General features: G+C 40.1%; 1 long non-coding RNA gene across 1 annotated transcript; it reads left to right on the top strand.

Moving 5' to 3' along the window:
- Positions 1–474: 474 nt before the first annotated feature.
- LOC129149951 (uncharacterized) lies at positions 475–2,890 on the top strand. Its single transcript, XR_008556750.1, has 3 exons — positions 475–566; positions 1,373–1,509; positions 2,634–2,890. It is a non-coding gene; the product is annotated as an uncharacterized LOC129149951 (long non-coding RNA).
- The last annotated feature ends 7,111 nt before the right edge of the window (positions 2,891–10,001 follow it).

Here is a 10,001-nt window from a genome sequence, read left to right as displayed (position 1 = left end):
AGATATGAAAGAGAATGTGAGAGGTGGGGGTGGGGAATTGAGTAGGAGAGGAACTGAGTACTAAGGAGCATAAGCATATATTATACTAGGTACATATACAGGTTCACCGGACTTCTTCCTTGGTCTAGCCTTTACCGAGCCTCAGCTGCTCTTTCTTTCTTTGTTTCCCCTTCTCTGAATCCTCTTTCTCCTTCATTCTGTTTTTTAAAATTTATCTTTATTGTTGAAAATATTACCAATGTTCCTTTTTTTTCCCAATTTACCCCCTCCACCCCACACCTGTCCCTCCCAGGCCTTCACCACACTATTGTGTATGTGTCTATGGGCTATGCATATATGAATATAAGTTTCCTGGTTGATCACTGCCCCCCTAATCTCCCACCCCCACCTTCCCTCTGAAATTCATCAGTCTGTTCCATGCTTCTATGTATCTGGATCTATTTTGTTCATCATTTTATTTTGTGCATTAGATTCCACATATGAGTAAGATCATGTGATATTTATCTTTGACTGGCTTATTTCGCTTAGCATAATACTCTCCAGGTCCATCCATGCTGTTGCAAATGGTAAGAGTTCTTTCTTTTTTACAGCTGTGTAGTATTCCATTGTAAAGATGTACCACAGCTTTTTCATCCACTCATGTGCTGATGGGCACTTGGGCTGTTCCCAGATCTTAGCTATTGTAAATTGTGCTGTGAACATAGGGGTGCATACATTCTCTCTGATTGGTGTTTAGGGTTTCTTAAGATATATTCCTAAAAGTGGGATCACTGGGTCAAATAGGAGTTCCATTTTTAATTTTTTGAGGAAACTCCATACTGTTTTCTACGGCCTCTTTCTTATTTTGAATTTTTCCAAAGGTCTTCAAGCTCCCTTGCCCTCTACTGGGCAGTGCCATGGGCTCTCTCACTACCACTCCTGGTGTGCTTGCTCATCTGTCCCAGGACCTAGCAAACAAAGGGCCACATTGAACTGACCTCTGATCCTTAGCAACACTTTAATGAAAATATTTTACTTGAGTTTGTCTTCTGGTGTCTGGAATCTCTCTAAAATGACTCTTCTAAGTATTTTGTTTTCCAAAATGTACCATGCTTGTACCAAGAGGAATTTTGGTAACGGAAACATTCTCTATCTCCAGCTTTTTACATGCATATTTTCACTTTCCAACTGTATTTAATTGAAAGAAAAAAAAGGAGGTGGGAATCACATGACCTGCTGCCAGATTACAGTTTTGTCTCTTTATTTCTGTGCCTAGTAGTAACAGCACATAATAGAGGCTCAATAAACAATGGTTGAATGTTTATGAATGAAATTACCATCATTATAAGAGATGGCATATTGGTGTCCACATTTTTAATTTGTCTTGATACAGAAGCTACAGGAAACACACAGTGACTGGGCTTCTCCCCCCTCCCGATCCCCTGCCCCAGCCCTGCACAGGGTTCACAGAATCTGTACGGATTGGAAGAACAAAGAAAGAAAAAGAAAAGAAAACCAAACTAAACTCAGGTATCTATTTACAAATTAAGTGGTTAATAAAAGGACCATTTTGAACGAACCAACTCCTACTATTGATATATGCATGCTTTCAAATCATTTTATAAACATTGCTTTATAGGCTTAGGAATTTTCACAAAAAATACAGTCTATAGAAAATTAATCCAAGTTTTATGTGGCTTTTAATATTAGCCATAGGAAGATACAGAGAGAAAATGTGCAAAATGGTGAAGAATAGATTTTGTAATAAAGAAAAGAGCTAACAAGGGTTTTATTCATCTCATATGTTCTGAATCCTACTGAGGATTATCATACAGGGGAAAATGATTTTCAAAATAGCAACTGAAGAAACACATATTTTTAGTTTCCTGATTTGCCTTTCTACTTTGTAGGGCTCCTGGCTTGTAATAAATTGTAACTTGTATTTCTCTTTAATTAGTGCCAATTCTGTTTTCAAAAATGAGACATATTTTTTGTTCCACTAACCTGTCCCCTAGGTATCATCTGTCATTGTCATCTCATCATCTCATTGTTTTCTCATCCTTTGAATTGACTGGGGCCAACTTTTTGATTCATGTTAGTAAGAAAGCACTGGTCGGAGATAAAGCTTCCAGCTGGCATGCCTGGGATTCTCGCAGCCATGTCTTAGAGCAGGTTTAGTCACAGCGCCACTTGATTGGGATGAAGAGAATGAAGGCCAAGAAGATGTTTATCATATGTTGGAAGATGTCACCGGGCCTGTTGAATGGATGTGTAAATGGAATAACTCAGTATAAAAGGTGGGGCAAAAGTAGGTTTATAGTTGCGTGTATGGAAAATAATACAATAGTTAATAAATAATAATACAAGAACAACTTCTATGTTTCATGTCCTCACAACTGTAAACCTACTTTTGCCCCTCCTGGTCTTAGTGGTGATCTTCCTATCAACCATTGCCTTAAATGAGCTTATGAGACTGTAGTTAAATCTACTCTGAGAGCCTGGTATCACTGTTTCTGAGAGACAACATTGACACCAGAATTTTCCATAAGAAGTCATGACTTGGGAACTTTTTTGGTTTAACATATTTTATAAGGTGTGATAATTTAATATAATAAAATAGAGACCAAAAGAAAAACTTTTCCTTTCTTTTACAGGTTCTTCTGACTATTGATTGCAGCTCCATCTCCCCTTCCTTCGCAAGAAGTTTAGTTATTGCACTTCTTCTTTGTACAGATACAAACTGAAAATCTGAACCTAAAACATTTTTAGGGACATATTGACAAGAACTGGATTTAGTATTAAGAGACATTATTAGTTTGGGACAATATTTTATTTGAAAAAGTACACACGTTGTGTGGGACTTCTGTAAGAATTTATTTTATATATTTGAAAGTAAATAAAGCAAACATAAGAAAAATTTCCTTTTACTTTAGTTTTTTTCTTGTTATAATAATAGTTTAAAAAAAATGACAGCAGTCTCCATTTATCGCTTAACCTAGTATTGTAACCACAGTGGTATCATTGATTTCCAATTTCAGGCAAACTCTCCTTGCTGGTGGGAGCCCCAAGTCTATTCATTTATTATTGTGTGTACCCAAGGGAGGGAGATGAATCCATTGATCCAGCAGTGCAACACCTGGTTAAATATTTAATGTTTATTCCCATCACTGAAATTATTTCAAATTTGGATATTGACAGCCACGGGCACACACAGTTTGGTGTGGCCTGCAGTACACAGTCTCCAGCAGGTTACAGTTCAGTTCATCTTTGTAGCTTGACTCACTTGCCAAGTCTACCTTTGCAGCATTATTCTTCAGGTGGCTGTCCTACCGTCCAGATTTGCATTTTAGTTCATCTAGATGTCCTTTGGTGGAAGGTTTTTGTAAATGACACTCAATCTCGACTCCTTGCCAATTGTATGTTATTAAAACGTTAACATCCTCCAGTGTACCTGAGAATTAGTGACCTTTATAATTACCATAACAGTTGTGTCTTCTCGTGCTATTCTTACTAGGGATCCTTTGTTACACCAAGGGAAAGATTCTGCTTTCTGATTTTTTTTTCCACGATGACAAATACTTTGCTTCATACCACACCATTATAATTACTTACTTTTTTTTTTTTTTTTTTACAGTTAAGTGTTTAAACCTTGGATTTTATTTTGAGATCCAGCCTTAGACTTTGAAGCTGTTTTCATCTTCCCAGCCATCACACACCTGCTGGCTCATTCACGGGGCCATAGATAACCAGGAGTAGCAGAGACAGTTCTTCTGGAAACCCTTTGTCCTTTGCGGCTGACTCTGCTCAGCCTGCATTTTGACCTAAGGATCATTTGGCTTTTTGCCCCTTCATTGATTCCTGCCTTTTACCCTGTCTCTTGGGCTTCGAACCTCATTTTTCCCGTCGTGGTTTTTGGTGACTGTCCTCCTGGCTCTGAGTCTTCGTGGCCTCTACTGTTTCCATTCAGGCCTAGGCAATCCAATCCTGATCCCACCCAAATACTGGACCATTAATTGGTTGAGTTAGATCAGCAGCCCCTTCAGGAGGAAAAACATCATATGTTGTTTGACCATGTCTATGTCCTTCAGCTGTTCTGTGCTATTATAGCAGTGTTTCTACTTTCATTTTTAAAATTGTGAATTAGTATTAATTATAGCTTATTCATTAAAAATTACACGTTCCACTGGCTTCTCTACAAAATGAGTTCTGTTATTTCTCTCATCTTTCAGGGAAGTTCATGAGTGTCTGACAGAAATAGGGCATCTAAACAAATTTTTGGCTGGTAACACTTGTGAAATAGACAGAAAGTTGGAGAATAGTGTAATACTCTATTATATACTTAATTCATCAGTGGATTTTAAAGAAAGTGTATTTTTGCTTGGTTCCAGTAAGGGATTGTTAAAATACTCCGCAAAATAATGTGTTGTTAAAAAATACATGGGCCATGGAGGCAGATTGCCTGGGTTCTAATTGCAACTCTGTGTGACATGAGAAAAGCCACTTAATTTTGGGCCTTCATTTCCTCATCTCTAAATGATAACATCTATACTGATAAAAGCCTAGGTGGCCCTCGCGCACAACGTCATCACAAGATGGCCACCACAAGATGGCCACATGCACAGTGGAGGTGGGGCCCAGCAGCCGCTCCACGTGGTGAGGCCTGGGGGTCCTGCGGCTCCACGCGGCACGGAGGAGGCAGGTCCCAGTGGAGGAGGCAGGTTGCAGCAGGGGAGGGCTGGCAGGGGAGGGCAATTGTGGGTGATCGGGCTGGCAGGGGATTAGTTAGGCATCAATCAGGCTGGCAGGGGAGCCATTAGGAGGCAATCAGGCTGGCAGGCAGAAGCAGTTAGAGGCAATCAGGCAGGCTGGCAGGCGAGCAGCTAGGAGCCATTGTGAGAGTAATGTCCGACTGCTGGTTTAGGCCTGATCCCTGCAGGATCTGGCCTAAACCAGCAGTTGGAGATCCCTTGAGGGGTCCCAGATTGGAGAGGGTGCAGGCCAGGACACCCTGCGTGCACGAATTTTGTGCACCGGGCCACCAGTTTTGAGTATAAAATGAGATATCACATATAAAGTGTTTAGCATGGAGTCTTATCCCTAATAAGAACTAAATAAATGTTATTTTGATATGTATATCAGTTAGAGTGCTTTCATCTAAAAGTAACAAACATCATGACTCAAACTGGCTAAGAAAATTTACTTTTTCATGTAACGGGAAGACCAGTGGTAGGATTCTGGTTACTGCCCTAAAGGGTGGTTGAGTCTGTAGCTCAGTGTGGTGTTATAGAGATTTATAGTTTTTCCATCTGTGATATGCAATTCTTAGTGTTGACTTCATGCATAGATAGTAACATGGCCATAGGAGGTTCCTGGACATAAAAAATTCCAGAATAAAGGAAAATCTTCTATTTTGCAGCTCTCTTAAGCAGGATGAGTTTCCCAGAAGCTCCCAAGAGGACATTTTCATACTTTTCTTTGGTCTGAGTTGAGTCACAAGCTTGTTACTGAACCAATCACTAAAAAAGGAAGTGACATCCCTCTTAGACTAAATACACCTTCTACATATCAAAATGGGGTCTGCTTTCTCTGAGGGAAGAGGTGCAAATAATCACAATGACATAAGAACTTCAGAGTATGCTGTTAAGAGTAACAAAGAGTTGTCTGTACCTTTGAAAATGTGTCCTATTGACATCACTGATGGAAAAGCACCAAGGAATAGGTCTTCTTTGCTAGCCCTTGGGATGATGTTCAAAATCCTAATTTCTTCAGAATAAAGGTGTTTAATATAGAATATTGGCACTTGTAAACTACTGATCCTTTATTATTAATTTTTAAATTAAATAATTTTATTTGCCTGAGAATTTCACATTTTTAAAAACCTGATACTTAATATATCTGTATAGTATACAAATGTCTTTATTTTCACAGTTGTAACCAGGAATGGAAAGGTAAAGTGATTATACTTAGCATTGTGCTTTTGACACCTACTGCAAGCCTATTCATTATATCTTACTATGTATCTGTCCTTTTCCCCAGATGTTCTGTCTCCTCAATTAGAGCACATACTCTTTAAGATAAGGGTTATATTTTCTATTTATTCTAGTGTCCAGTATTTTAGGATTCAGGATTTCTTTGTTGATTTTAAAAGATCTCCTGAACTAAGGCAAAATTAAAACAAAATCTTGAGTTTGACTGTCTTCTTGAGAGTGATATACCTCTAGACAAAGTAATTAATCTCCTCCTGGGTCACTCATAGAGGACATTTATGAAAGTAAATCCATTTGCCCACCACAAAAAGGCAGTTTGGTACTTAATTTCTTCTTCTTGAGGTTTTTGTGGCTACTTCATAGAATTTCTCACAAATTACACTGTATTTTAAAGGCATGAAGCCATTAACATACCAGAAAAACCCAAATATTAAGATTATAAACAGAAGGACAGCCCAAATCCAATCCAAACAAAACAAACAGAAAAGAAAAACAAAAACCATTCCACAGTAGCAAATAATATCACCAGCCTCAAAATTGAACTTTCCCAGAGGAGAAGCACACAAACAACTGGAAATGGATCACCCTCATATATGTAGTTCATGATAAGTTAACAGCATCAGCATCAACAAAATCTACCATAATCTATATATACTAGTAGCCCATTTGCAGGAAGAATCCTGCAAGCGGCCGCTGCAGCCGCATGCGCTGCCACTGCCGCCGTTGCGGCCGCAGTGCCTGCACCCGAGAGCCGCTGCTGCCCGCCCCGCCCTGCTCCGCCCCGCCCCGCCCAGGCTTTCCCTCTGGCAGCCACCTTGATTTCCACTTTTCCTCCCTCTTCCTTCTAAGTTGTCTTCAGTCTTCATTCCTCCCTCCCTCAGCGTATGCAAATTAACCACCATCTTTGTTGAATAATTTGCATACTCGCCCTGATTGGATGGTGGGCGTGGCTTTTGGCTGGTGGGCATGGCTTGGGCGTAGCGAAGGTGTGGTCAATTTGCATATTACTAGTATATTAGGTAGGATAAAAGCCTAAGCAACCGTTATGTCGACTGGTTGCTATGATGCGCAATGACCACCAGAGGGCAGACGTTCAACACAGGAGCTGCCCCCTGGTGGTCAGTGTGCTCCCAAAGCCAACCTCCAGTGGCCGGCCAACCTCGCGTGGTTCCTCCCCCCAGACTGGGCAAGACAGCCCCAATCACCAGCCATGCTGAGGGACCTTGCATGAATTTGTGCACCAGGCCTCTGGTTAAGTATAAGATATCTGAGACCAAACCCTTTCTGTCATAAATCAATCAAATTACATTGCTGTAATCTAAGAATAACTTTCTAAATGAATTAAATCATACAGTGCTAAGAGTTCCTGGAGCTCCCATATGTGACTGGTATGCTATTGATTTCATTGGAAACACCTGTGTGAGTCCTTCTCCATCCACAGGCTTCATTGGAAGGATTCCTCCTTGAGTATCCCAGTTTGATGAGGCAAAGGCTAGAATCTAAACCGGTTGGATAAAAATGTGGCATTGTACCAACATTTACCTGCTTAGAGTCACTTGAAAAGTAAGGTATTTTTTTTTCTATGTTCACCTTGAACTCTCATTATAAAATTGTTTTGGTTTTATCAATGTTTTGATTACAACCAAAGCCAACAAGGCCATCTGCATAGACAGTTACTGCAAAAGTGTTTATCTATATATAAAAGCCTAAGTGACCGAATGACTGGTTGACTGGTCATTATGATGTGCACTGACCACCAGGGGACAGATGCTCAATGCACTGGATCAGGCTCCCTCCTGTCTGGATCGGGTCTGCAGGGATTGGGCTCCCTCCTATCTGGATTGGGCTTGTGGGGATAGGGCTGAAACCAGCTATCTGACATCCCTTGAGGGGTTCCAGATTGCAAGGGGGCGCAGGCCAGGCCAAGGGATCCCACTGGTGCACGAATCCGTGCACCAGGCCTCTAGTCTATATATATAAAAGCCTAAGTGATTGGGTGACCAGATGACCGGCTGACCGGCCAGTTGCTATGATGCACAGTGACCACAGGGGGCAGATGCTTAATGCAGGAGCTACCCCCTGGTGGTCAGTACGCTCCCACAGTGGGTGTGCCGCTCAGCTGACTGACAGGTGCCAGATGCCCAGCTCACAGCTGATGAGCGCAGCTGTGGCGATGCGAGCCTCTCCTGCGGACACACCCCCTGTGTGCCCAAGCGGCGGCAGTAGGTGCAGTGGGGCCAGGATGAGCAGGAGTGGTGCCCAGCCTGGGCTCAGGCTCCTCCCCAGCTGCCTACCGCTTCATGCACTACTTTGTGCTGTGCAGAATTGATGTGGACAGCGAGCTGGAGCCCAATGAGCTGGCGAGTAAGGCTGAGCTGCAGTGGTGTGGAGATCCACTGATCCCCGCAGGCCAGGCTGAGGGACACCACTGGTGCACGAATCCATGCACCCTGCCTCTAGTAATTAAATGTCTTTATTCTATGATGCGTGGTCTGCACACATTCACAGGAAAAAAAATACGGACATAAAAAATATATATTAGCATTTCAATTAGAATATGACACTTTCCATTAGTATATGAATAAAAATATAAGAATAAAAATGTTTCTTTTAAACTATTAATTAAAATAGATTATTATTTAAGGACTTGTATGCATGCATATAAGCACAATCAATAGACTCAAGACACTGGGGGTGGGGGGATGAGGGCAAGTGCCGGGGGGTAGGGGAGGCTGGGGGAAGGTCAGTAGGGGAAATAAAAAAAAGAGACATATGTACTACTATTTGTAATACCTTAAACAATAAAATTAAAAAAATAACAATATACTCATAAAAACCCCCCAAAATAAAAAAGTAAATGTAGTATGATGTATATTTTTATGAATGCTATTTGTATGCAAAAAAAACAAAGTTTACTGGTAGTATAATGTTTTTTTGTGTGTGAAATTTGGTGCTAGAAAGTATATTGCTTCTGTTGTAGGACATATACCACTAGTTCTAATTTATTTTAAAAAAGCATTTTAAAATAGAAAAGTGGACTATTTCTATTATGGTAAATGTTGCATTATTCATAGGTACATATTGAGTTCACAGATTATCTATTTCCTTTATTTTTTTCTCCTTTTTCTGCCTTCATTTCAGTCACTTCTCTAGAGAAAATACAAATTAAAGATTTAAGAAAACGAACTAAGTGAAATTACATGGTCTGAAACACATTTTAGTCATCCAGTCTGGCCTTGTCTCCTCATTTGTTAAGGCTACTTCCAACCCTGATTTCTCCTAGAGAAATCAAATTTGAAATCATACTTAAGGTAAAGAGAAAAGGCTTTTGAAGGTCTTGATATAATTGCTGTTTCCTTCTGGAAACCATATTAGCTGTAGTTTCAGCAATACTTTTGAATATTAACCTTATTGCTAAATTATTAAAATATTTCTTAGGAAAATGGATTAGTTCATTCAATCTGACAAGTTCTATTGATTTTAAGTGGTAAGTAGATCTCTGAGCACTAGGGAGTCATTCAGTTTATGTGGTTCCTCAGTAAATATTGCCCTAAATTGTAAAACCTTGGAGATTTTGCTGGGGGAGGCACTGGATTCTTCTTACACGAGGGAAGGTGTGAAAGAATGCTACTTGATGGTTTGAATGTGATGGTTTGAATGTGTCCAGGCTGCAATCAGGGAAATGAGCTAAATGATTTCAGAGATTTCTTCTAGCCCAAAGACTCAATAACCTTTTCCCATAATTACCTCTAATTGACCTGATTGTTCAGTAAGTAGTATCAGCAGTTTCAATCTCTATATTCAGACCCCTATATGCTCCATTGCTTGTGTACGTTATGCAACCTAGATATGAAATAAAGCCTCTCATGCTCCGCATATCTAAATATTGTTTTCTAAGACCCTTGCTAAAATCATGGTTTTGAGTCTAAAGCTTGGCTCATGATTTTCGTTAATTTCCCAGACGAATTTACTCATATGGTCTTTTTTGTTTCTCTTTTAGCTCATATCAATCCCAGAGTTCAATATTATTATTCT

The sequence above is a fragment of the Eptesicus fuscus genome, chromosome 8 (genome assembly GCF_027574615.1).
Source record: "Eptesicus fuscus isolate TK198812 chromosome 8, DD_ASM_mEF_20220401, whole genome shotgun sequence".
NCBI classification, from domain to species: domain Eukaryota; kingdom Metazoa; phylum Chordata; class Mammalia; order Chiroptera; family Vespertilionidae; genus Eptesicus; species Eptesicus fuscus.
The sequence above is the reverse complement of the archived record's forward strand: the minus strand, read 5'-3'. Positions and strand labels throughout refer to the sequence as shown.